The sequence below is a fragment of the Chiloscyllium punctatum genome, chromosome 11, assembly GCF_047496795.1.
Source record: "Chiloscyllium punctatum isolate Juve2018m chromosome 11, sChiPun1.3, whole genome shotgun sequence".
In the NCBI taxonomy this organism is placed as follows: domain Eukaryota; kingdom Metazoa; phylum Chordata; class Chondrichthyes; order Orectolobiformes; family Hemiscylliidae; genus Chiloscyllium; species Chiloscyllium punctatum.
In genome coordinates, this window is record NC_092749.1 from 112821212 (window position 1) to 112846215 (window position 25004).

General features: G+C 43.0%; 1 long non-coding RNA gene across 1 annotated transcript in view; it reads right to left on the bottom strand.

Moving 5' to 3' along the window:
• Positions 1-24011, bottom strand: part of LOC140483347 (uncharacterized) — a 77652-nt gene extending 53641 nt beyond the window's left edge. Inside the window, exon 1 of the long non-coding RNA XR_011961930.1 lies at positions 23863-24011. This is a non-coding gene — a long non-coding RNA (uncharacterized lncRNA). The remainder of the gene's footprint in view (positions 1-23862) is intronic.
• Between the last annotated feature and the right edge of the window lie 993 nt (positions 24012-25004).

Genomic DNA, 25004 nt, shown 5'->3' on the forward strand with positions numbered 1-25004 from the left:
CTCCCCAACATCCCCTTTCGTGCAGTTCCAAACCTTTTCCTTTCAAAGTGGTACAAACCCATCCACTCTTTTTATGAGTCTATAAAAAAGTATTTACTTTGTAACAGCAAGTCGCGGTTTTGACGAGCTATGTGGAGCACCTAACAAAGGTGACATTTGCCCTCTCTAGCTAATGTACATTGTGGGGATCTGGTGTCCAATGGTTTTACAAACACTTCTCAGGAAAGCTGGAATAAGGGGTCTTGGGAGGGGTGGCAGGGAGCGGAGGTTGGGGAATAGATGGAGGTCTGCTTAATTGCTTGCTTCGGTAATTGGCATGCACTGAAGTTCTCACTGGAAACCCTTGTTTGTTTTGTCATCCCCCCCCCCCCCCCACCGTCGCTCTCCCTCTCCCTCTGTCTGCTTTCCACGTCACCTTGTTTCCACAGCCCTTCACCCCATTACGCTGAGCTGCTCTTTCGGATTAGATACAGGCAGGTCCAGTGCTAATCAGATACAGATGAGTCCAGCTCTGAAAGGTCGAAATGGGCATGGAGAGGTAGGGAGTTGTCAGTCCTGCGAAAAGAGGCTGGAATTCCTCAGCCGTAAAACTGGGATTTATCACCATTCTCCCAGAGTCACCGCAAGCAAACTTCTGCAGGGATAAGATGGGAAGGCCAAGGCTGGGAGAGGAACATGGCACTGTGCATTTTTGTGTCTGCCTGGGGTTAGTATTTTGTAAAAGTCTAACACAAAAGGAAAAGGGGATAGACTGAAGGCGAGGTGAAGCATTGAAAGCTTACATTCCCCACTGAGGCAAATGAACCTGCTAAAATAGGTTATTTTCCTGATAGCTGTATAATTGAAACCAGAAGAGGGGATTTGATAAATTACTCGACCCTGAAGGAATGTTAGGTCATAAATTTTCACTGCATTTTTCTCTGTTTTTTTTCTTCTTCGTTGCAGTAATTATCAACAAAGAAGATTCAGGTATCTTTTTTTTTTCACTTTTGCTATGAAATACACCTAACTCAGCATTAGGCAAATTTTCATCTGGATGCACTAACCAAAAATAGCTTCACACACAAGACAAACAAATCAAAGCTTTGACTCAGTCAGATTCCAGCATTTTGGGGTTTACCTCAAATTGGTCTCATAATGTTTTTTCATGTTTTATTAAACTCCTCAGATAGAACAGGTTACCTCAGGCTCACTGTCTTTCATCACATTTTGGATTGGATTGACTTAGAGTCATACAGCACAGAAACAGAGCCTTGCCTCAGTTGCTTGTGGACTTAAGTCCAATTGCAAAATTTGAGAAAACAAAAATCAAATAGCAGATCGTCCACGAAGGGAGTGCTGCACTGCGCATGCTGCTTCTGGGTAAGATGATCAACCCAGGCCTTGTTGATCCTAAATATATACACAGGAAGCCTTGGAGAAACTCAGCAGGTCTGGCAGCATCTGTGGGCAGGGAGATAGAGTTCATGTTTCGGGTCCAATTTGGCTCATCTTTTGATGAAACCAGACTTGACTTGATCTTTGATCACAACATGAGCTCCAACACATACATGTTCTTAAAATAATCGTGGGTCTTGTCCATGCCTAGCATGGTTAGCTGATCTTCTCACTCTTCATTCTTTAAGGGGATGTGGGCCTCCCTGGCCAGCATGCCAGTTGGCGTCCGCCCCTAATTGCCCCTTGAATCTGGTGGCTTACTTGGTTATTTCAGATGGCAGTTAAGAATTGTGGTGGGTCTGAAGACCATGACAGTATATGATATAGGAGCAGAATTAGGGTATTCAGCCCATGAATCTGTTCCACCAGTCCACCATGGCTGATATGTTTCTCAACCATATTCTCCTGTCTTCTCCCGTAACCCTTAATCCCCTTTCTAATCAAGAACCTATCTATCTCTGTCTCAAACACACTCAATAACTTGGCTTCCACAGCCCTTTATGGCAATGAGTCCATTACAGATTCACCACCCTCTGGCTGAAGAAAACCCTTCTCAGCTCAGTTCGAAAGGGTTGAACCTTCACTCTGAAGCTGTGCCCTCAGGTCCTAGTCTCTCTGACCAGTGGAAACATCTCCCCCATGTCCACTCTATCCAGACCTCTCTGTATTCTGTAAGTTTCAATGGGAGCCCTCCCCTCTTATCCTTCTAAACTCCATCGAGTACAGACCCAGAGTCCTCAACTATTCCTCACATGACAAGCCCTTCATCCCTGGGATCATTCATATAAATCTCCTCTGAAGTCCCTCCAAGGCCAGCCCATCCTTCCTTTGATACCAGGCCCAAAACAAGTCACTTTTAGGTCAGACTGAGTCAGGATAAGCAGATTTCCTTCCCTAAAGGATATTAGTTAACTTGATGGGTTTCCACAGCAATTAATGGTGAGTTCAAGGTTACCATTCCAAACATATTAATTGGATTTAAATTTTACTACACAGACTTTGAACCCATGAACCCGGAGTATTGATTTGCTGCTCAGATTGTTATTCCGACAATTTACCATTGCACATTACTTCTCCTGGTCACTCAATTTCACAGCTCACACTGGAATTCCCGGTTCTCAGGAATATCAAGCAAGTTTTCCGTTCAGATGAACACTCATTGGTTCCTGCTGGAAATTGGCTGGCGGATTGTAATGGATTTAGGTTGTACACTTTGACAGATCTCGTGGCTGACAGATTCTGCCTGACCCAGTGAATGTTTCCAACATTTCTGTTTATGTTTCAAATTCCCGGCACCCACAAAGTTTTCACTTTCTGGGTTCATCTGTGGCTCAGCCACGTGTTCCCCCCCCCCCCAGTATCAGACATTCTACAGTGCCCCCTCCCCAACTCCTTTTTTGAGGTTTCTGCAGCAGAACTGTCAACAGCCATTGAGATATAAGGCAAGATTAACCAATAGCAGAGAGGGGAGGTACTTTTTCATGGACTCAGCAGAGTAAAAAGGTCATTCTTGACCAAGAAACATATTACAGCACATCTGGAACCACACCAGATTCAGTGACTATAGTGAAATCTCTAAACGGGGGATACTCGCTGTCTCTTGGTAGCACACGAGTTAACACAGTCACGTAAAGTTCCTTTATATGCAGGACTTTAACACAGCTGTTAATCTGCTTATTTTAACTAGGTTAACAACAGCGGCGAAATGCCACACAAAGAAATGTTATGTAAACCCATTAATCAGTGAGCTATGACAGGGAATTCAACTTTTTTAAGACAGCATGGCGAGATTATAGTTTCCAAACTGTGAGAAAGAGGAACAACTTTCCTGATTACCTGGAGAGCAGCTAAAAGTTGCACTGTTTAAACTCTATAGTCTGTTTTATTTTGCCTTTCTGGGTTTTTTGTGAAGTGTCGTAAATAATAATATACGCTAGCTTTGTTTATGAAATGGTGTGACACTGAATGTACTATTATTTTTAGTATTTAATGTGTGTTTTGGTCAGTAAAAGCTGTTAATCAATCTGCTGACAGTGATGAGTTATTGCGAATAAAACAGACTGTGTGGATGTGTAGTAGGGACAGGACAGGCAATTGATGCAAAGAAACAAAATCACACATACAGACACACACACACACACACACACACACACACAGACACACACATACACACAGACATACACACAGACACACACACAAACACACACACACACACAGACACACACACACAGACACACAAACACAAACACACACACAGACACACACACACATACACAGACACAGACACACACACACACAGACACACACATACACACAGACACACACACACATACACACAGACACACACACAAACACACACACACACACAGACACACACACACAGACACACAAACACAAACACACACAGACACAGACACACACACACAGACACACACATACACACAGACACACACACACACATACACACAGACACACACACAAACACACACACACACACAGACACACACACACAGACACACAAACACAAACACACACACAGACACACACACACATACACAGACACAGACACACACACACACAGACAAACAAACATAGACACAAATACAAACACAGATACAAAGACATAAATACAGACACATAGACACAAATACTGACACAGACACACAAGCACACATAAACACACAAAACAACAGTTAGTCACAGAGAGAGAGAGAGAGAGAGAGAGAGAGCGAGGGACAGAAAATGCCCAAATGCTGGTCACCTCCCAGGGGACAAATTGATGTCAAGTTCTGCTGTCTGTCAGGATTAAATACCCATTTTGTTTTTACTAACATGTGGTTTCAGGACAAAGGATCTCAAGTTGACGAGTAAAATGCCTTAATCCCTTGCTTAATCTGAAAAGACCAGCGCTACATGGTCACACTGAGGATCCTTTCTTTTTTGCCTGTTGTTTCTCCACATGCTTGAACTGAACGATGCTGGCCCATGCTTCAGGAAAAGGAGGCTTTATCAGTGAACAAATCCAGGCGCATTGTTCGCAGTCTAGCTATTCCCAAACATTTTCCTCCTTAATCTACTGCACTCCAAACAGGATAAATTACAGCACGGGAAAACGGATGAATATGCAGCGTCCTGCAGGACCTTGAGGCTTACACAGTGGTATGATTGGCCTTTCATCTGAAAGGACTATAAATACACAGCCATCAATCACGGGCTCCCAGCGTTTGTTGACTATTGCTCATAGTCATCGGGCCAAAAGGACACCAGACAAACTCAAGAAAACACATCCAGAGCTTTAGAGTGGGCAGTGGTGAAATGTTCATTTATGGCACACATCTTGTTCCCCCGTCTCAGTGTCTACCCTTCATTAGACCACAGTACTATCGCAACAATTTAACATCACAGCACTTGACTCACCAAACCAGAGACAGCGCAATTGTAATTTTGTGTTTAAAGGGACAACTAGCTAAGGTATCTTTGTAATTCCCTTTCTAAACATTGCAGTGCTGAGCTGAAGAATGGAATACAATCACATTGGCCTCGATTTCCATCCCGAAAGGACATTAGAGACTGCAGTTGGGATTGAAAACTAGACTCCGTCATGGGGGCCATGAAAACAGTCAGAGAGTGTCACCCAAATCTTTAGGGAAGGACATTTACTGTCGACAAGCATGTTTTCACTCGTATGGGGGCCGAGAGGAAGCTGCAGGCGGGTGGGTTTGGGCAATGGACATTTGCGTAATATCATTTTGGACATTACTGAGGGAACATTCATGCAATACTTGCAAGTTGGAGCCAGAGTGAGGCACTGTGTTACAGAAAGTTGTCAAGGTAACTTGCATAAGGCAGTAAGGAGCAGTGAACCAGGCACCCCCTCAAACCAAATCCACTGTTCAATAAGGTCACAGCCAGTTCGACCACATTCTCCTGATCTTTGCTCATGTCATTAATTCCCTTAATGTCCAAAAGTCTCATAAACCTGTTGATCTCAGCCTTCAGTTCAGTCATAGCGTTATAGCATCTTACAACACGGAAACAGACACTTGGGACCAACCAGTCCAACCAGTCTGTGCCGACCATATTCCCAAACCAAACTAGTCCCACCTGCCTGCGCTTGGCTCATATCCCTCCAAACTTTTCTTATCCTTATACTAATCCAAATATCTTTTCAATGTTGTCACTGTACCTGCATCCACCACTTTCTCTGGAAGTTCATTCGCTCCAGTTCTGGAGTCTTGTTCTTCTTGGTGATATCATTTCTAGCAGTGTAAGTGCTAATTCCTCATTTTCCATTTGTAATGACACTCTCATTTGTGAGGACTAAAACCAACATTTTGTTTTCCAAAGCCACATTTATTGCATATGGTCCTTAATGTGTCCTCCAGTAAATATCTTTCCAAAGACTAGCTAAGGTAATGTCCTCTTTACACATGCCCCACACTGGTAGCCAAGTTCTACCTCGCTCTCTCTCTCTCTCTCTCTTTCCCAGGATTAACTCTTCATTGGCGCACCATCTCATGCTGTCAATGTGCACTCCCCTCCGTCATGGATGCAGTGTGTGCCATCACTTAGATGTATAGAAACAACTCACCAAACCTTTGCTGATAACACCTTCCAAGCATGCGACTTCTACCATCCAGAGGCAGTAGATATATGGGATCATCATTCCCTGCAAGTTCCCCTCCAAGCCACACATCATCCCGACTTGAAATTATGTTGCCGTTCCTTCAGAGTTACTGGGTCAAAATCTGACATGTAAAGCCCTTCGTTTCACTATTGCATAGCTAGGTTGACAATAAGTGTCAGAGCCTGGAGCAGGATTCCCTTGCTGACATAGTGTGGGCTAGGAAGCCTGGACTGGGAATCTGATGATGCAGAAGGAAATGTTGGACTCTCTTTAAATTACCTTTTTCTGAGCTCAGATGCCTCACTGAGCTAGACCATGACTTGTTTGCATCAGTTCTGATGCACTGAAACCTTGTGAGGAAATGGCACCTGCCTGGATTACCACACCAACACCCTTGTTAGTGCCAACAGGCTTTCAGAGGTTGAACTGCACTCTTTTCCTTCTGCATTTTATTGATGGCAATCTGTTGTTTGACCAGCCAAGTATCAGGTTAATATTTTCTATTTGATGTGGGTTTAGTTTTGCTTGCAACTTTAACTTGTGACCTATTTAACTTGTTCTGTGCTCAACCAGGGATTCACAAAGTCACAGCATTTTCATTTTTGAGTCCTTTGCTTCTTGCAGCCATCCTCTTACGATTAGAAGGTACTAAATACAAACAAAATATGCAAAAGATCCGTCAGTACGTGACAGACTAGGCCAGGAACTTCTCCAACGTGCCTGTGCAAAAGCAGCTTGACTGTTACAAGGTAAACTACGGGCTGGTTTTTCCTGTCTAGATGCTTCCTGTATATTCTGGTTTTATTTAATTTCCTTTTTAAATACATTGGCAGCAGAAGCAAGTTACGACTGTTGGTTACAAAAATTGAAAATATGTGTTGAATAAGTCTATCTTCCATTCTGTCTTCCTGAGGGTCGACCATTTGTTGGGCCATTATAAAGGCATAGTTCCCAGTTGAAATGGGAAGGATCTAAGGGGCAACCTTTTCATGCAGAGGGTGGTGCGTGTACATCTCTATGATTCTATGGCTCTATGACTGAAGGACTATGTCTAGGGATTGCCAGCAGGGCCCATTGAAGCCTTGACAAACCAAAAGGTCTGTATCAAGTCTCCGTTAGTTTTATAATTTCAAATGTTCAAAACAAATTGTTTTTGCAGTTGCATCTCGGATTTGTCTCCTATGTTGCGGTCTCAGCACTTTCCAGAATATGTTTAATTTCTGGAAAAGCGCAGCAGGTCAGGCAGCGTCCGAGGAGCAGGAGAATCGGCGTTTCTGGCATGAGCTCCTGAAGAAGGGCTCATGCCCGAAACGTTGACTCTCCTGCTCCTTGGATGCTGCCTGACCTGCTGCGCTTTTCCAGCAACACATTTTTCAGCTCTGATCTCCAGCATCTGCAGTCCTCACTTTCTCCTATGTTTAATTTCTGCCAACTTCTGGACAATTGGCATTGATGAGTTGGGCCGAAGGGCCTGTTTCTCTCAGACTCAATTCTGTCCATCAAAGCCCGCCATTCTGGGATATCCTCAGAATTCCAGCTTTAATGACCTCAGAGTAGAAGGTAGTGACAATGTTTGTTCAATCAGCAGTGGGGAAGCACGCAATGTTGATACATACCACAGCCCATCCTAACTTTCATCCCACTTCCACCCTCACAACTCACAGCCTCAGCTGTAATCAGGTGGCTTTGCTTTCATTTATCCAGATTCAATCTAAGTCTAACCTCACCCTATTGCATGTTTTGCAAGTCTTTACATCGGTTATAAAAATGCAATTTTTTTTATCCTCATGCTGAGCACTGGCAAGTGGTGAATATAAGGGCACAAGCTGACAAGCCAATTTACACACAATACTTCTCTGTTTTTTTAATTCATTTTAGGATGTGACTGTCACTGGATAGGCCAGCATTTATCCCCCAGAGGATGGTTAAGAGTCAATCATGTCACTATGGGTCTGGAGTCACATGTAGACCAGACCAGACTGGAGAGCAGTTTCCTTCCCCAAAGACCATTCGTGAACCAGAGGGGTTTTTCCTATAATCCACAAGGATTATATGGTCATCATGAGACTCTCAATTCCAGACTTTTGTTGAATTTTAAGTGATGCCATGGTGGGACTTGAACGCAGGTCCCCAGAACATTATCTGCTCTCTGCACTAATGGTATTAGCGATAAATAGCCATCAACCACCCCGTCTTCATTGGGATCCTGAGATGCAAAGAGCTGCTTCTTTCTCTGAATCACCCTTCACTGGAGTGGGAGGAGGCATCTCTTGTCATTCATCACAGACTGAGATTGTTTTGTCCAGATTCTTCATTTGGATTAACAGAAACCTTAAATGCTTTGCATCCCAAGTTAAAATGAATTCAAAAAAAGGACTAGGGTGTCCAAAGTTAAAAATCACAAAACACTAGGTTATAGTCCAACAGGTTTAATTGGAAGCGCTAGCACTTGGAGTGCTGCTCCTTCATCAGGTAGCTGTGCACCACAACCACCTGATGAAACAGCAGCGCTCCAAAAGCTAGAGCTTCCAATTAAACCTGTTGGACTATAACCTAGTGTTTTGTGATTTTTAACTGAAAAGCAATTAAAGGTTATGGTAAGCAGGCAAATAAGAGGAGCTGAGTCCATGAAAAGTTCAGCCATGATCTTATTGAATGACGGAGCAGAGGCCAGATGGCCTACTCCTGCTCCTCGTCCTTATGTTCACACTGACTGCAATGGTTCAAGGAGGCAGCTGACCACCACTTTCTGAAGGGTGATTAGGGATGGGCAATAAATGCTGGCCAGTCATCAATCCCCACATCCTGTGGATTGTGGATCTTTTTAAAAACAATGTACCTTTAATTCAACAAAATATCCCAAGTGCTTCTCATGAGCAACCATTAAACAAAATTTGACAACAAGCCACAGAGAGGGATATTTGAGCTGTTGATCAAAGCTTGGTCAAAGAGTTAGGTTTGTACTTTGTAAAGTTTGAGCAGACTTGAGCGATTATTATGATAAATTTAAAATGCGGTGTGTATGAAACAATCAGTCCCCTTTGTTTATGTGTGAATGAAAGCTTGTAGCTGGAAGACAAAGCAGAGATTAATGTTTAACTCTCTAATTTACTAGATAGACCTAGCCATTCAAATGACAACTCAAACTCTCCGAATATAAATTTGTATGACCAAAGCAATACAGCTAAAATGATTACCCTCACAACAAGCGCTGAATAACAACTGAGAGCAAAATTAAAAATGTCCAAACTGTCATCAGATTTTTAGTTTGCACAGCAATAGAATTAACACAGGATGATTCACAACCCCATACTGAGTTTATAAAAACATTGATGCAGTTCATCAGAGTAACAGACTGATGGAACTCTAGGGAGCATTTGAGGCAGGAAGTCAGGTTTTGGAATGATGCTAAAGCAATTATTCCTTCCCTTTAAGACAAACAGTCAGATGAATTGCAACAAATTACTTCTCAATACAATGAAAGATACTGTGTTTCCTTCTGATAGGTTACCACAATAAACAAAGGTGTCAAACAGCCAAATTTGAATAAACTGTAATGCAGGAAATTTCCAATCCAGGAAATTTTGATCAGGCACGGAATTGCCGATCATGCATCCTCCAATAAAAACTGTTAAAGATATCAACATGTGATAGCTGACTGTTGAGATGTTAGTTTAAGCATTTCACCAACATATTGTTTTGCTCACATTTAGCACAACTCTTTGCTGTTGTGTCCAATGATTCTACTCATGATATCCTTGCTTGTTCTGTGCTTTCAAGGCAATGAATGCTTGCACCCCTAAGTCACTATTGATCCATGTCATCCAATCATTGACAGCTCCCTGGGATTGCGGATGAGCAGATTGATCTTTGATATGATAGAGATAACTGACAGGTCCTGTGTGTGTCCTCAGATTCCATCACATTGTATGGTGTGGAGCTGAATGGAGGTTAGTGCACCACCTCCAATGGCTCAAGTAAGACTTTGTGTCTACTGACAAACTCTGTCATGGTAAAGGGCTTTCCCAGACAAGCCTCGTCTATTTTATCAGCACTCCCAACAGTTCAATATTCCCCAGGGACAGTATTCCCCAGGATCAGTATTCCCCGGGGTCAGTATTCCCCAAGGTCAGCATTTCCCAGGGTCAGCATTCCTCGGGGTCAGTATTCCCCAGGATCAGTATTCCCCAGGGTCTGCATTCCCCAGGAGAGAGTGAGGACTGCAGATGGTGGAGACCAGAGTTAAAATGTGTGGTGCTGGAAAAGCGCAGCAGGCCAGGCAGCATCCGAGGAGCAGGAGATTCTTGGCCAGGCAGCATCCTGCTCATCGGATGCTGCCTGGCCTGCTGCGCTTTTCCAGCACCACACGTTTCAACTCAGTATTCCCCAGGGCCAGTAATCCCCAGGGTCAGCATTTCCCAGGGTCAGAATTCCCTGGGGTCAGCATTCCCCAGAGTCAGCATTCCTTGGGGTCAATATTCCCCAGGGTCACTAATCTCCAGGATCAGCATTTCCCAGGGTCAGTATTCCCCAGGGTCAGTATTACCCAGGGTCAGCATTCCCCAGGGTCAGCATTCCCCAGGGTCAGTATTCCCCAGGGTCAGTATTCCCCGAGGTTAGCATTCCCCAGGGTCAGCATTCTTCAGGGTCAGTATTCTCCAGAGTCAGTAATCCCCAGGGTCAGTATTTCCCATGGTCAGTATTCCCTGGGGTCAGTATTCCCCATGGTCAGTATTCCCCAGGTTCAGTATTTTCCAGGTTCAGTATTTTCCAGGTTCAGTATCCACCAGGGTCAGTAATCCCCAGGGTCAGTGTTCCCCATGGTCAGTGTTCCCCATGGTCAGTAATCCCCAGGGTCAGTATTCCCCAGGGTCAGTATTCCCCAGGGTCAGTGTTCCCCAGGGATAGTGTTCCCCAGGGTCAGTAATCCCCATGGTCAGTATTCCCCAGGGTCAGTATTTCCCATGGTCAGTATTCCCTGGGGTCAGTAATCCCCATGGTCAGTATTCCCTGGGGTCAGTATTCCCCATGGTCAGTATTCCCCAGGGTCAGTATTTCCCATGGTCAGTATTCCCTGGGGTCAGTAATCCCCATGGTCAGTATTCCCCGGGGTCAGTATTTCCCGGGGTCAGCACTTGAACTCTCAGCCTGGAATGTGTGTTGCGGTATAATGTATTGTGTTATTAGAAATACCTGCCATGGACTTGGGACTGATCATTTGGGCAAAAGCCACGTTTACAGGCTAAAAAATACCATTGAAAGGCAATTGATGGGACATATTTGTTTCAAAAAGGTGCAATGCAGTTAATGTTGTATTTGAATATGGGATGTAGGTGTCATTGGTTGGGTTAGTATTTATTGCCCTGTCCCTAGTTGCCCCTTGAGAAGGTAGGGGTGAGCTGTCTTCTTGAACTGCTGCAGTCCACCTGCTGTGGGTTGACCCACAATGCCCTTAGGGAGAGAATTCCAGGATTTTGACCCAGTGACAGTGAAGAAATGGCGATATATTTCCAAGTTAGGATGGTGAGTGGCTTGGAGGGGAACTTGCAAAGAGTGAGAGACATTTGTGAGACAGTGTTGAGGCAGATCATCGTCAGGCCAATGGTATCACAGCACACAGATGCGACCAAGTGACTAAAGGGAAGGTAAAGCACACAACAGTTTGCAAGGTCCCCAAGTTGCCAAAATTTCTCACCATTAGTTAGAAGAACTTTAATTTCTGTCCATTTTTGACTCAGGCACTGTGTAATAGTGTACATCAGACTGGGATCACCCATTTCACATCAATATTAAAATGGTGTTCAATGACTCTGCAGTCCTTTGACAAGCTCGCTTGGACGATCAGTGGGCCATCCACAGGGGGAAAGGGGGCTTTCCCCTCAGCCTGCTGCCTCTGTAAAACTGCATTGTGAGTTGGAGACCGAGGGAATGCACTGAGTGAATTATTTTCAAATCAATCAGGCATCACTTCTCAATTCTAGCAACCATTGAAAATCCCACCTTACTCTTCTCACTCACATTCGGTGCTCACCACAAACAGTTCAACTTCTATCACAACCTCTGACAAGCCAGTGAAAAATGTATCTGTTGTGAAACACAGTAGGAAATAAATAAATCCCACAAGATATCCTTTTGTCTTGGGATCCGTGTGCCAGAGTTCCTTGGTCCCACGTTACATTTCTGAACCTGTTAGAAATATCAGTCTATCACAGATGTTTCCTTGATAAGTGAGCTATATCCTGTCATTATCCAAGGTTAAAGCAGCACTTAAATTGTCAGGGACCTCGTGAACATGTGAAGCCAATGGCACTGCAAGAGACAATTCAAATGACCTTCAATGCCAGACGCTAATCTCAAACTTCTGCTGATGCCATAGTAGTTAGGTATGTACATCAAGGTCCATCAAGATCTCCCTAGGTCAGTCGGTTCTAAAAGAGTTTTATATTCCTTAATCATATGATTTGGAAATGCTGGTGTTGGACTGGGATGTACAAAGTTAAAAATCACAAAACACCAGGTTATAGTCCAACAGGTTTTATTGGAAGCACTAGCTTTAGGAGCTCCGAAAGCTAGTGTTTCCAATTAAACCTGTTGGACTATAACCTAGGGTTGTGTGATTTTTAACTTGATCATATGAGGTGGCAATAGAAGAGGTTACTTCTTCAGTAGGGTCCGATCGTTCCTTCAATCGAAAAGCCACACTTACATTTTCTTTCTTCTTTCATGAGATTATCGTGGTTGGCCCAGCACTGATTGTCCATCACTAACTGCCCCTGAAATGCCAGGCTTGTTCAGCTGTTTCAGAGGCAAGCTTAGAATTAGCCACATCTGGACCCCTCATCTCGGCCAGTGGGCAAAAATTGCAGATTGCTTTCCCAAAAGGGCATTAATAAGCCAGTTAGGTTTTTACAATAATTGTGGGTTGGTCACCATTATATGGTCACCATGTTCTTCGTCAAATGCCATCAACTCCCATGGAGAGATTAGAACCCCTGTACCCAGGACATAGAAACATAGAAAATAAGAATGGGAGTAGGCCACTCAGCCCATCAAACCTGCTCTGCCTTTCATCGCTGGCTATTGATTACCAGAGCGAAGTTAAGAGTCAACCAGTGGTATGGGCCTGGAGTCACATGTACACAGACTGGGTAAGGATGGACAGGTCTCTTCCCCCAAAAGCAGGTGAATGAACAGATTTTTTACAATGGTTGATAATGGTTACATGGTCGGCTTTTATTCCAGAAGCAGAGGCAAGAGCGTGAATTACCAGATCAGCCATAGTCTCATCAAATGGTGTGGAAGGTTTGATGGGCTGACTGGCCTACCTCTGCTGCTATAGTCCTCAGCTACAACCTATGGTTGAAGGCTTTGTTTCTGGTACCATATGTGTAAGGTTGAACCAACCACTGGAGACATATGGCAGTATTTTGCTGAACTCTCAGATTCAGAACTGAACTCAGACTGGAAACAATTAAGTTGAAACCTCCTGAAACATGTTTACTAATCTTGAAGATGCATATTTCCTTGATTTGTTCAAATGGCTAATCTTTATTCTGATTAAGCAATTGAGTCCAAAATTGTTCATATCACACTTAGAAAAAAACGCATCAACAATCCTTAATGTCAGCACATGATCTTGCATGTCTCCCTCATGAATATTACTGTCGTTAAAACAGCCCCTTGTTAAATTGCAGTGTTTCTAGTAATGGGATGGGCTAGACTTTTGAGTCCAGATTCTTTGTTGTTAGTCCAGGTTTCATAGCAGTCTTGCCCTCCTGGATTTCCCACAGTCCACCCTTAATACAAGGGGTATCATTAACACACTACAAGATCTTTAATGGGGTTCATTCTCCAGACAGTTTTGACATCTTGCTATAGACGCAAACTTGCATTCATATAGCATCTTTCAAAACTTCACAACACCCCAAAGCACTGCCGATTGAGTATTTTCTTTAAGTGTAGTCACTGTTGTAATCCAGAGAAGTCAATTTTCACACAAGTTTCTACGAACAGCAATGAGCAAATGAGCAAGGAGGGGTTCCAATCCCTCCATGGGAGTTTATGGCCTTTGGATTAAAAACATGGTGACCGTATAATGACAACCAGCCCTCAATTATTGTAAAACAAACCTGTGTCTGTTTTTTCAGTAAAATTGTTTGAGGGATGATTATAGGCTGGGGTTTACTGCCACCCTATCCTTTTCCATTAACAGAGAGGCCTCAGCTAAATATTTTTTGCCATGTCTTCATTGCTCAGTCCTTTGAGTATAGGAGTTGGGGGCGTCAAGTTGAGGCTGTACAAGGACATTAGTGAGGCCTCTTCTGGAGTACTGTGTCCAGTTCGGATCACCTGGCTACAGGAAGGATATTATTCAATGGGAAACGGTTCAGAAAATATTGTTGCCGGGAATGGAAGGATTGAGTTATAAGGAGAGGCTGGATAGGCTGGGACCTTCTTCACTGGAGCACAGGAGGTTGAGGGGTGACCTTGAGAGGTTTATAAAATCATGAAGATGAAGAGCAAGGGTTTTTTTGCCTAAGGCGGGGGAATTCAAAATTAAGGGAGTAGTTTTTAAGGTAAGAGGAGAAAGATTTAAAGAGGACCTGAGGGGGCAACTGTTTTACACAGAGAGTGCTTCATGCGTGGAAGGAACTGCCAGAGGAAGTGGTGGATATGATTACAGATACAGGGTTTAAAAGGCATTTGGATAAGTACATGAATAGGAAAGGTTTGGAGGAGGAGACACCAAGCACAGGCAGGTGGGACTAGTTTGGTTTAGGAACATGGTCAGTGTGGACTAGTTGGACCGAAGGGTCTTTTGCTGTGCTGTATGACTCTATGATTCTAAGACTCCATGAGCTTTGCTGGTGTAGCACTCCATCAGAATGTATTGGAACGTCAGCCTAGACTTTCACCTGGGTGACAGAAATGGGCTGAAATCCACAATGACAATTGAAACTTTTATGTCTCATTGCTCCTGAGGACATTTCGATTCAGGAAGTCTACTTCGCATCATCATGGGTGGCACGTTGGCTCAGTGGTTAGCACTGCTGTCTCATAGCACCAAGGTCCCAGGTTCGATTCCAGCCTCAGGTGACTGTCTGTTAGAGTTTGCATGTTCTCCCTGTGTCTGCGTGGGTTTCCTCCGGGTGCTCCAGTTTCCTCCCACAGTCCAAAGATGTGCAGGTCAGGGTGAACTGGCCATGCTAAATTGCCCGTAGTGTTAGGCGCATTAGTCAGAGGGAAATGGATGTGGGTGGGTTACTCTTCGGAGGGTCGGTGTAGATTGGTTAGGGTGAAGGGCCTGTTTCCACACTGTAGGTAATCTAATCTAACATATAAAATTCAACAGGCTATAGAGTGAGACAGGCAGACCCTGGGGAACATGCATCTACATCACTCAATTGGCAAAGTTATACAGGATGGCAATGAAGACAAAGATAATGGTGTGGACATAGAAACAACAAGAGGCCATTCAGCCTTTCAAGTCTGTTCTGCCAATCATTTCTATCACGATTAATTTGCATCTCGACTCCAGTGTCTTGTTAAAAGATTTTGATACATTAACATAAATAACTTTTAAAAGGACAGTGATATAAAACTGAGGGCATCTGGAAGTCCACAGTCTTAAGTCTGAGTGTGGAATGATGCTATTCAGCCCATGTCAGCAGCTTCCTGCTTTCCTATGATTGGTGAACATTGTCAAGGCAAAGACTGGAAAAAGAACCTTCAGCAAGGAACATCTCCATGACATCATCTCTCCTGTAACTGCCCCCCCCCCTCAACCCCAGTATTCCCTCCCCGCTCCCCACCCCCGAAGGAAGCACTTGCCAGCTGGGCTGTGTATGATCAAGTTTTAAAATGCACGGTTTAGAAGTGGTCAGCACTGATACCTCATGGCGCCAGGGACTCTAGTTCAATTCCCTTGGGGAGTTTGCACATTCTCCCCTCATCCGTGTGGGTTTCCTCCAGGTGCTCCTACAATCCAAAGATGTGCATGTTTTGGTGGATTGCCCATGTTAAATTGCCCATAGTGTTCAGGAATGGGTACGTTGGGTGTATTTGCCATGCACAAAGCGGGGTGTAGTGGGTGGGTCTGGGTGGGATGCTCTTCAGAGGGTCAGTGTGGACTCTATGAGCCAAATGGCCTGCTTCCACAATGTAGGGTTCTAATGTGGACAAAACCATGTATACCTTTAAATTTCATTTGTATTTCTGCATGTGGGTTAGGAAGAGTAGGACTTAGCTTCCTTATGTGAGTGTTGGGGCATCTGGAAATGTATTAGTATGCATTTATACAAATAACCTGAGGTGAATAGCCTACTGCTTTAGAATAGCAAGACTAGAAGAGAGAAAGAAAAACACTGGTGTGAGAACAAGGTACCCTTGAGAGATGGAGAGAGAAATAATTTCCCTTCAGAAAAAGAAACTAACCAAAACGCCAGGATTGTGCAGGTTTCTTTAAAATAGCAGCAGGTCACATCATGAGAAACAGCCTGAAAGATCAACACTACAGTTCAGCTGTCTCTCCGGGACAGTTAGGGACAGGAGTAAAGAAGGCCTCCTTTGTTTTGATGGCAATAAAAAAAACTCCAGAGTCATAAGGCTGTGGAAGAGTAATTCAAAAAGTCTGTGTTAAGGAATAAGTGAGCAGAGTTAGCATTTTGTTTAAGCATCTCAAGAAGGGTAAATGTTGATGTTTGCCCAAAACAGACCAAGTGTGCCAACAGTACAGGTAACTTTGAAATATCAAAGAGTTTCCCTTCACCGAGATTTGAGTATTTGTATAGTTACTGTTGAGGGTGAAAGAGTTGAATCTTTATTTCTGATATTTGTAATAAAACTATTTCAAATAATTATTGTAAATTATATTGGCAGCTTACTATGAATATATTCAGTGATTGACTCCATAGTGTGATGATGTGGTCACTGTAACAGGTTATTTTGACCTGTTTTTTTAAGAGAGATTGTAAGGCAGAGGTATGAGCTGGCTATTGAAGACCACTTGTGTAAACAGCTTGGGGGCCTTGGGTTTTTTTTAATGCAGCCTGAATGGGCGTGGCCTGCTCTCACAGATCAGGATTTCTGAGTAGCGTCCAAAGCCATTGGGGTCTCAACAGAATATCTCCAGGCTGCTACTGATTCTGAATTTTTTTTTGATGCTGTTTTTTCCCTCCTGGATTAGAGAACTGCATGTGAGAATCTGTGTCTGAATTATCCTCTTTGCCAAGGACTGTGTTTATGGAATGTTACTATATTGGATCAATTAATTAGTAATAGTTAATTAGTAATAGTTACTGTATCTATAATTCTGTTAAGTTTCCAACAGAGTTAAGTTATTCTAAATTCCTTTTTCTTTTGTTGTATTTTAACTACAGTGTTTAAAGTAATTATGTTTTGCTTAACGTCGAGTGGTTTGACCAATCACGTTGCATCGGGCACAGGCACTTCACATTTGCCTTTAAAGTAAGGAAAGTTAGGGTCTAGGTTACCTTCTTGGAATATTTTAAGAGGGTCTGGTCCATAACAATAATAATCAAACTGCAAAACAAAATCTCATAGTCTATCAAGCCAAGGTTTACTCTGGGATCGGATTTTTCCAGGGTTACCACCAGCTGGGACCATACCAATGCAACTTTTCATGGTCATCAACCTGAGTCTCTGATTGGCCTGAAATGTCAGGTGGTGAGGGAGACCTCAATGACAAGGCTCCTGATTGAGCGAGAAACTCACTGGGCAGCACGACGGCATCAATTAGTGCTTGATACAGGGAATGATCTCACTCGTGTGTTGGGGGGGGTTAGTCACCGTCCTGTAAGTTACCCTCCCCAACACTTGGAACAGAGGCCACTACATAACAGTCATAGCAACTGAGCCGTAGGCATGATGCTGCCATCTGGGCACTGCTGGGTAGTTTTCAAATCATGTAAATAATCATGTGCCATACTTAGAAACTTGACTCGTTGCAGTTGTGTCCTGCAAGGTTATAGGGAAAAGGCTGGGGAATGATTCTAAATTATGAGACTCGTATGGAGGATTGGAAAATATACAGCAATATGAGCATAACGGTCTAGTTCTTTCCCCTTCCTGCTTTTCTAGCCTCCCCTATATGCTCCCCCCCATATTGTTCCAATCACCTCCCTTCTGGTCAGCACTGCCTTCTCCTCACCAAGCTCTGGGTGAAGAGATTACTTCTCTGTTTTTTTTTATTTTGGAAACGGATGAGATAAGCAACCAGTTATTCTGTGTCGATGGTGTTTGTTAAGGAAGAATTGTTGTCTGCAAAAATAATCTTGATCACAGCTGTTTCCACGCTGTTGAAACTATTCTACTGGAAGTGGAGAGTTCCTTGATGAGGCATAACTGAGCTTACTGTCACATATCTAGCAACGCAAGAGTGAGAGCAATAATGAAGAAATCCTCAGCAAATACCTCTGAGGCTTCTCCCTCATAACTGACGACATTCGTAGACAGATAAAGTGCTTAGGTAAGAGCCAGCTGTCGACCTTGGCTTGGAGCTCATACCCTGGCTACTAACACAGACGTCTGTGCAGTCAATCCACACTCCAGACACCGCAGCACGTGCCCTAGGCTCACGTGACAGTACAATATAATCAGTTCAGCAACTTTTCTTCAACATGAATTGGCTATAACGTGATTGAAGAATTTAGACTGTTATTTGTAGAATGCCAACTTTACCTGTATTGGCTATAGCGTGATTCCAGTCATATTGGCTTAAATGGTGCTGCTGTTACGCGACTTCCTTCTAACACGGTATTGCATGGGTACAGAACTGTTGTGTTGTATCAGAACAGACTGTGCTGAGAGAGTGGCACATTGTGGAATCACAAAATCAGAATTACATAAGTATTACAGTGCAGCAAGAGGCCATTCAGCCCATCGTGTCTTCACCTGGTCTCCAAATGAGTCTCAGAATTTAGAGCCATTCCCCCACCTTTCCTTATAAACTTCTCACTTTGCCATCTATTGCAAAGTTAATTATCTATTGCCCCCCCCCCCCCCGAATGCCTCAGTTTAACCCTCCTCTGCCACGCTTCCAGGCATTGCATTCCATCCTGAGTTACTCCCTGAGTGAAAAGGTCTTTTCCTCATCACTCCTTTGTCTTTTGCAAATCAGTGTGAATCTGTGCCAGCTTGTTCATGATCCTTTTATGAGAGGGACCAGCTTCCCCCATCTACTCCATCCAGCATGATTTGTAAACTTCCACCAGATCTCCTCTTGGTCTTCTGCACTCCAAGGAGAAGAGTCCCAAGCTCTGCAAATCTATCCTCACCACTGAAGTTTCTCATCCCAATAATAATGTGTTGCAAGCCCTATATCTGGAACTCACTGCCTGTAAGGATGGGAGAGGCAAAAAGGCAGGCAAGGGCTTAGCGGGGAAAGATTGATGAATGAAACTGCATCCACTTCAATGCAGGTAGGCCTGACAGGAAAGGCAGATGAACTCAGGGCATGGTTGGGAACATGGGACTGGGACATCATAGCTATTACAAAAATGTGGCTCAGGGATGGACATGACTGGCAGCTTAATGCTATGGGATATAGATACTATAAGATGGCTAGAAAGGGAGGCAAGAGAGGAGCGGGATGGCATTTTTGGTTAGGGAGAATATTACAGTTATATTTAGGGAGGATATTTCTGGGAGATTGTTCAGTGAAGTTATAGGAGTAGAACTTAAAAATAAGAAAGGGATGAGCACCTTGTTGGGATTGTATTATACCACCCCACCCCCCCAATAGTCAGTGGAAAATTGAGAAACAAATATGTTAGGAAACTTCAGACATCTGTAAGAAAAAATAGGGTTGTAATAGTTGGGGATTTAACTTGCCAAATATAGACTGCAATTGTCATACTGCTAAAGGCTTGGATGGAGAGGAATTTGTTAAGAGTGTACAAGAAAACTTTCTTATTCAATATGTGGATGTGCCTATTAGAGAAGGAAAAATATTTGATCTTCTGTTGGGAAATAAGGCAAGGCAAGTGACTGAGGGGTCAGTGGGGGAGCACTTTGGGGCAAGTGATTATAATTCTAACAATTTTAATATAGTTCTAGAAAGGGATGGAACTGATCAAAAAGTTAAAATTCATACTTGCAGTATCAAACAGGAATTTTCAAATGTTGATTGGGTGTGATAATTCATAGCTAAAGGGATGGTTGGGAAGTCAGAGGCCTTTAAGAATGAGATAACGAGAGTTCAGAGATGGTATGTTCCTGTTAGTGTGAAGGGCAAGACTGGTAGGTGCAGAGAATGCTAGCTAACTAGAGAATTTGAGGCTCTGGTTAAGAAAATGAAGGAAACATATGTCTGGTATGAACAGCAGGGATCGAGTGAATCCCGAAAAGAATATAACGGCAGTAAGAGTACACTTAAGAAAGAAATCAAGACAATAAGAGTTAGATAGCTTTGGCAAATAGAGTTAAGGAGAATTCAAAGAGATTCTATAAGTACATTAAGGAAAAGGGGTCACTAGGGAAAGAATAGGGCCCCTTGAAGATCAACATGGCCATCTATGTGTGGGACCACAGGATACTAAGTGAATATTTTGCATCAGTATTTACTGTGGAAAAGGACATGGAAGCTAGGGAATTTGGGGAAATAAATAGTGATAGCTAAAAAAATGTCTCTATTACAGAAAAGAAGGTGCTGGAGGATTTAAAACACATAAAGATAGATAAATCCATGAGACCTGATCAGATGTTTCCTACAACTTTGTTCTAGGGAAGAGATTGCTGGGCCCCTTGCTGTGATATTTGTATCAGGTGAGGTTCCGGAAGACTGGGGGTTGGCTAATGTGGTACTGTTGTTTAAGAAAGGCTGTAGGAAAAAGCCAGGGAACTATAGACCAGTGAGCCTTACGCCAGTGGTGGGTAAGTTGTTGGAGGGGATTCTGAGGGACAGTATTTACATGTATTTGGAAAGGCAAGGACTAATTAGGGACAGTCAGCATGGCTTTGTCTGTGGGATATTGTGTCTCACAAACTTGACTTGAGTTTTTTGACTAGGTGACAAAGAAGATTGATGAAGGTAGAGCATTGGAAAGTGTCTATATGGACTTCATCAAAGTGTTCAACAAGGTTCCACATAGTAGACTGGTCAGTAAGGTTAGATCACATGGGATACAGAGAATATTAGCCAATTGGATCCAAAATTGACTTGAAAGTAGGAGACAGAGGGTGGTGGTGGAGGGTTGTTTTGGAACTGGAGGCTTGTGACCAGCAGCGTGCTACAAGGATCAGTGTTGGGTCCACTGCTTTTCATCATTTATATTAATGTGAACATAGGAAGTATAGTTAGTAAGTTTGCAGATGATGTCAAAATAAATGGTGTGGTGGAGAGATTATCTCAGAGTAGAATGGGACCTTGATGGGATGGGCTAATGGGCCAAGAAGTGGCAGATGGATTTTAATGTAGATAGATGTGAGGTGTTGCGTTTTGGTAAGGCAAACCCGAGCAGACTTGTACACTTAATGGTAAGCCCCTGGTGGGTGTTGCTGAACAAAAAGACCTAGGAGTGCAGGTGGTTACTTCCTTGAAAGTGGAGTCCCAGACAGACAGGGTGGTGAAGAAGGCATTTGACATGCTTGCCTTCATTGGTCATAACACTGAGTACAGGATTTGGATGTCATGTTGCGGTTGTACAGGACATTGGTGAGGCTACACTTGGAAGACTGTGCACAATTTTGGTCACCCTTCTAATAGGAAGGATGTTGTTAAACTTGAGAGGGTGCAGAAAAGATTTACAAGTATGTTGCTGGGACTGGAGGGTTTCAGCTATAGGGAGCGATTAAACAGGCTGGGACATTTTTCCCTGGAGTGAGGTGTGACCTTATAGAGGTTTATAAAATCATGAAGGGGCATGGATAGGATAAATAGCAAGGGACATTTTCCTAGGGTGGGGGCGTCCAAAATGAGAGACCATAGGCTTAATGTGAGAGTGGTAAGATTTAAGAAGGACCTGAGGGGTAATGTTTTCCCACAGAGGGTGGTGCATGTATGGAATAAGCTGCCAGAGGAAGTGGTGGAGGCTAATACAATTACAATATTTAAAAGGCTTCTGGGTGGATATATGAATAGGAAGGGTTTGGAGGGACATGGGGCAAGTGCTGGCAAATGGGATTAGGTTGGATTGGGAAGTCTGGTCAGTGTGGATGAGTTGGACCAAATGATTTGTTTCCATGCTGTATGACTTTATGACTCTATAACCCTCAAAGCATTTAAGAAGTATTAAATGAGCCCTTGAAAAGCCAGAGCATTCAAGGCTTTGGCCTGGGTGCTGGAAAATGGGATCAGACTGAATGGAATGTTTGATGATTAGCACAAACACAACAGGACGACGGATTTCTTTCTGTGCTGTAAAACTATAAGTGAGAATCATATGTCTGGACCAGCCACATTACCAAAGATCTTCCCAAATGGCACAGTAAAACACTTCACACATTTTCCTTCTCTGGTGGAGATGTTGGATCTATATTTGACAAAGAGAAGGAGAATTCTTGAGATATCCTCCCCAATACTTTACTCTCAATCAACAGGGCCAAAGGTAGATTATTGGCCACCAATTCTTTGTTCTTTTGTGGGATCTTGCTGTTCACAAATTGAGTGCTTAGTTCCTTTATGATGCTGCAGTTTCCACATTTCAGAAAGCCCTTAATTACCTGTGAAGCAATCTGAGGCATCTTTAGGACAGGAAAGGTGCAATACAAATGTGCATTTTTATTTTGAGTTGTCAGTTGTTCCTCAGAACTCCCATTTCCCCTGATCAGAGAGAGGTGAAGGGAGGGAAAGGTTACAGGAGCTGGAAATAATGCATTGTCGCCCAGGGTTGAGCAGAGAGGGAGAGAGTTGTAAAGGGGGAGCCTTGTTTTTGCTGCTTCAGTGAGATTATTTGAAGTTGTTGATTTCACAGCATTGTTGTGTTATCCCGGGGTTCAGTGGAGGTTGGTGGGGTACTGGTAATCACAGGAGTTACAGTTCACCTTTCCCACTGAGCTGAATAAAGACAAGCTGAACCCAAATAAGTTTATAGCACAATTGTTTAAACTCAAGGTTATCCAAACAGTTCCAAAAGTGGCGCTTTGAAATAATTTTGACCTGGAGGTCCCAAGCGAAATGAGGGGAGATAAAAAAAATGATCAGTCCAATTGAGAAATGAAACAAGATCCAGAAAAATCAATACAGAAATTGTAAAAAGAACAGCATTGCACAGACAGAAGCAACCAAGCAGAGCTCAATACCTCAAACACTCTTATAACAAAATACCTATGACAGGAAATGTTTAAAGAGGGAGCACAATTATGGTAAATGGTGAAGAGTAAAAGCAAATGAGATCTCTCTTCCACATTTAAGCCACCATTAGATACAAAGTGTTGAATTAAATTCATTAATTTCTCTTGTTGTATTTTGGTTTCTCATCAATAACATGAATTGTCAGAATTGAGAATAAAAGATAGGCATGTTTGAAATGAAATACTACATTGGGACACTTTCTGATATGCCCTGCTGGTATTGTTGCAGAATTCACACAAGAAGACACAGAATAAATTAATATAATTATTCAAAATGTAGAACTAGAAAGATATAGATAAATTACAAACCTTACAACCTATTTCTTACCGACAGAGTATTGCAATGACAGCAAAAGTGTAGGCATGTTCATTAGCCTCATCCCTTTAGCTTGAGTGTCAGATTATGTTTTCTGTATTTCAACTGAAAGAATTCTATCCTCACAACTGCAGCTTGGAAAAATAACATTGTAAGCATGAAGCAGTCTCACCTTGTCAGCCAGTAATCCCTATAGCTGTCTTTTCACCTTCACACTTTCAACCACTTCTCATTAAGCACAAAGTGAGATGTTCTTGGGTGTTGTTAGTCTCCGTGAACACAGCCACACTACTTCCCCTCTCAGGTTTCAGCTTAATGATCGTATTTAGACACAGTGTTTATTTGTCTGAGGATTCATTCTGCCTCAGAGTTAGCACAACTCAGCCATCCCTTGCAGAAATAAGCTGTTTGCTTCCCTTCACACGCTCTTTGAAAAAAAAACCCTTCTTGTTGGGATTGACCTGTCTGTTGTTACATTTGCAGTTGTTCAGTTCCGCACAAGATTCAGATGTCGTTAAAAGGAAGGAAAGCAGTTTTCTCAGTGATATTACAAGCTCCTAACACTTGCTAGTGTTACCACTTTCCAAACAAACTTCATAATAATTATTGTCAAGCAAGGGAACACATTTCATTATTTTACACATTGGATTTATAGATTAAAACATCACTGAAACAAACATTTGTTCTATGCCTATACTATGTGGAGTTCTTGTGGACAGTATTGATGAATAGTTTGAGGGATAACCTTACAGGACTGAAATATAATTGTGCAGACCACATGACACCATAAACTGAGATCAAAGCTTTCAGAGTTTGTGATTATCTGTATGAAACTCAATATTGTTCCTCTGTCTATAACTCAAGCCAATAGACTTATTTTAGTTCCTGTGAGGGTCATAGCACTGCGACCCATGCTGTTTCCTCAGTCAATATGTGTTCTCCTGACTTACTTTGGGGAGCAGGAGAGCACAGCAACATTATTTGTTTTTAACTCACTCAAGGGCATTGCCCATCCCGAGTTGCCCTTGAGACTGTGATGGCGAGTTGCCTTCTTGAACTGATGTTGTCCATGGAGTACCCACAATGCCACTAAAGAGGTCATTTCAGGATCTTGAACCAGCGGCAGTGAAGGAACAGTGATATATTTCCATGTCAGGGTGGTGAGTGGCTAGGAGTGGAAACTGCAGGGGGTGGTATTCCCATGTAACTGTCCTTCTGGATGGTAGAAGATACAGGTATGAAAGGTGTATTCTAAAATAATAAATCATGTAAACATCCATGCTATGTTATTGAAACATGATAAATCCATGAGGA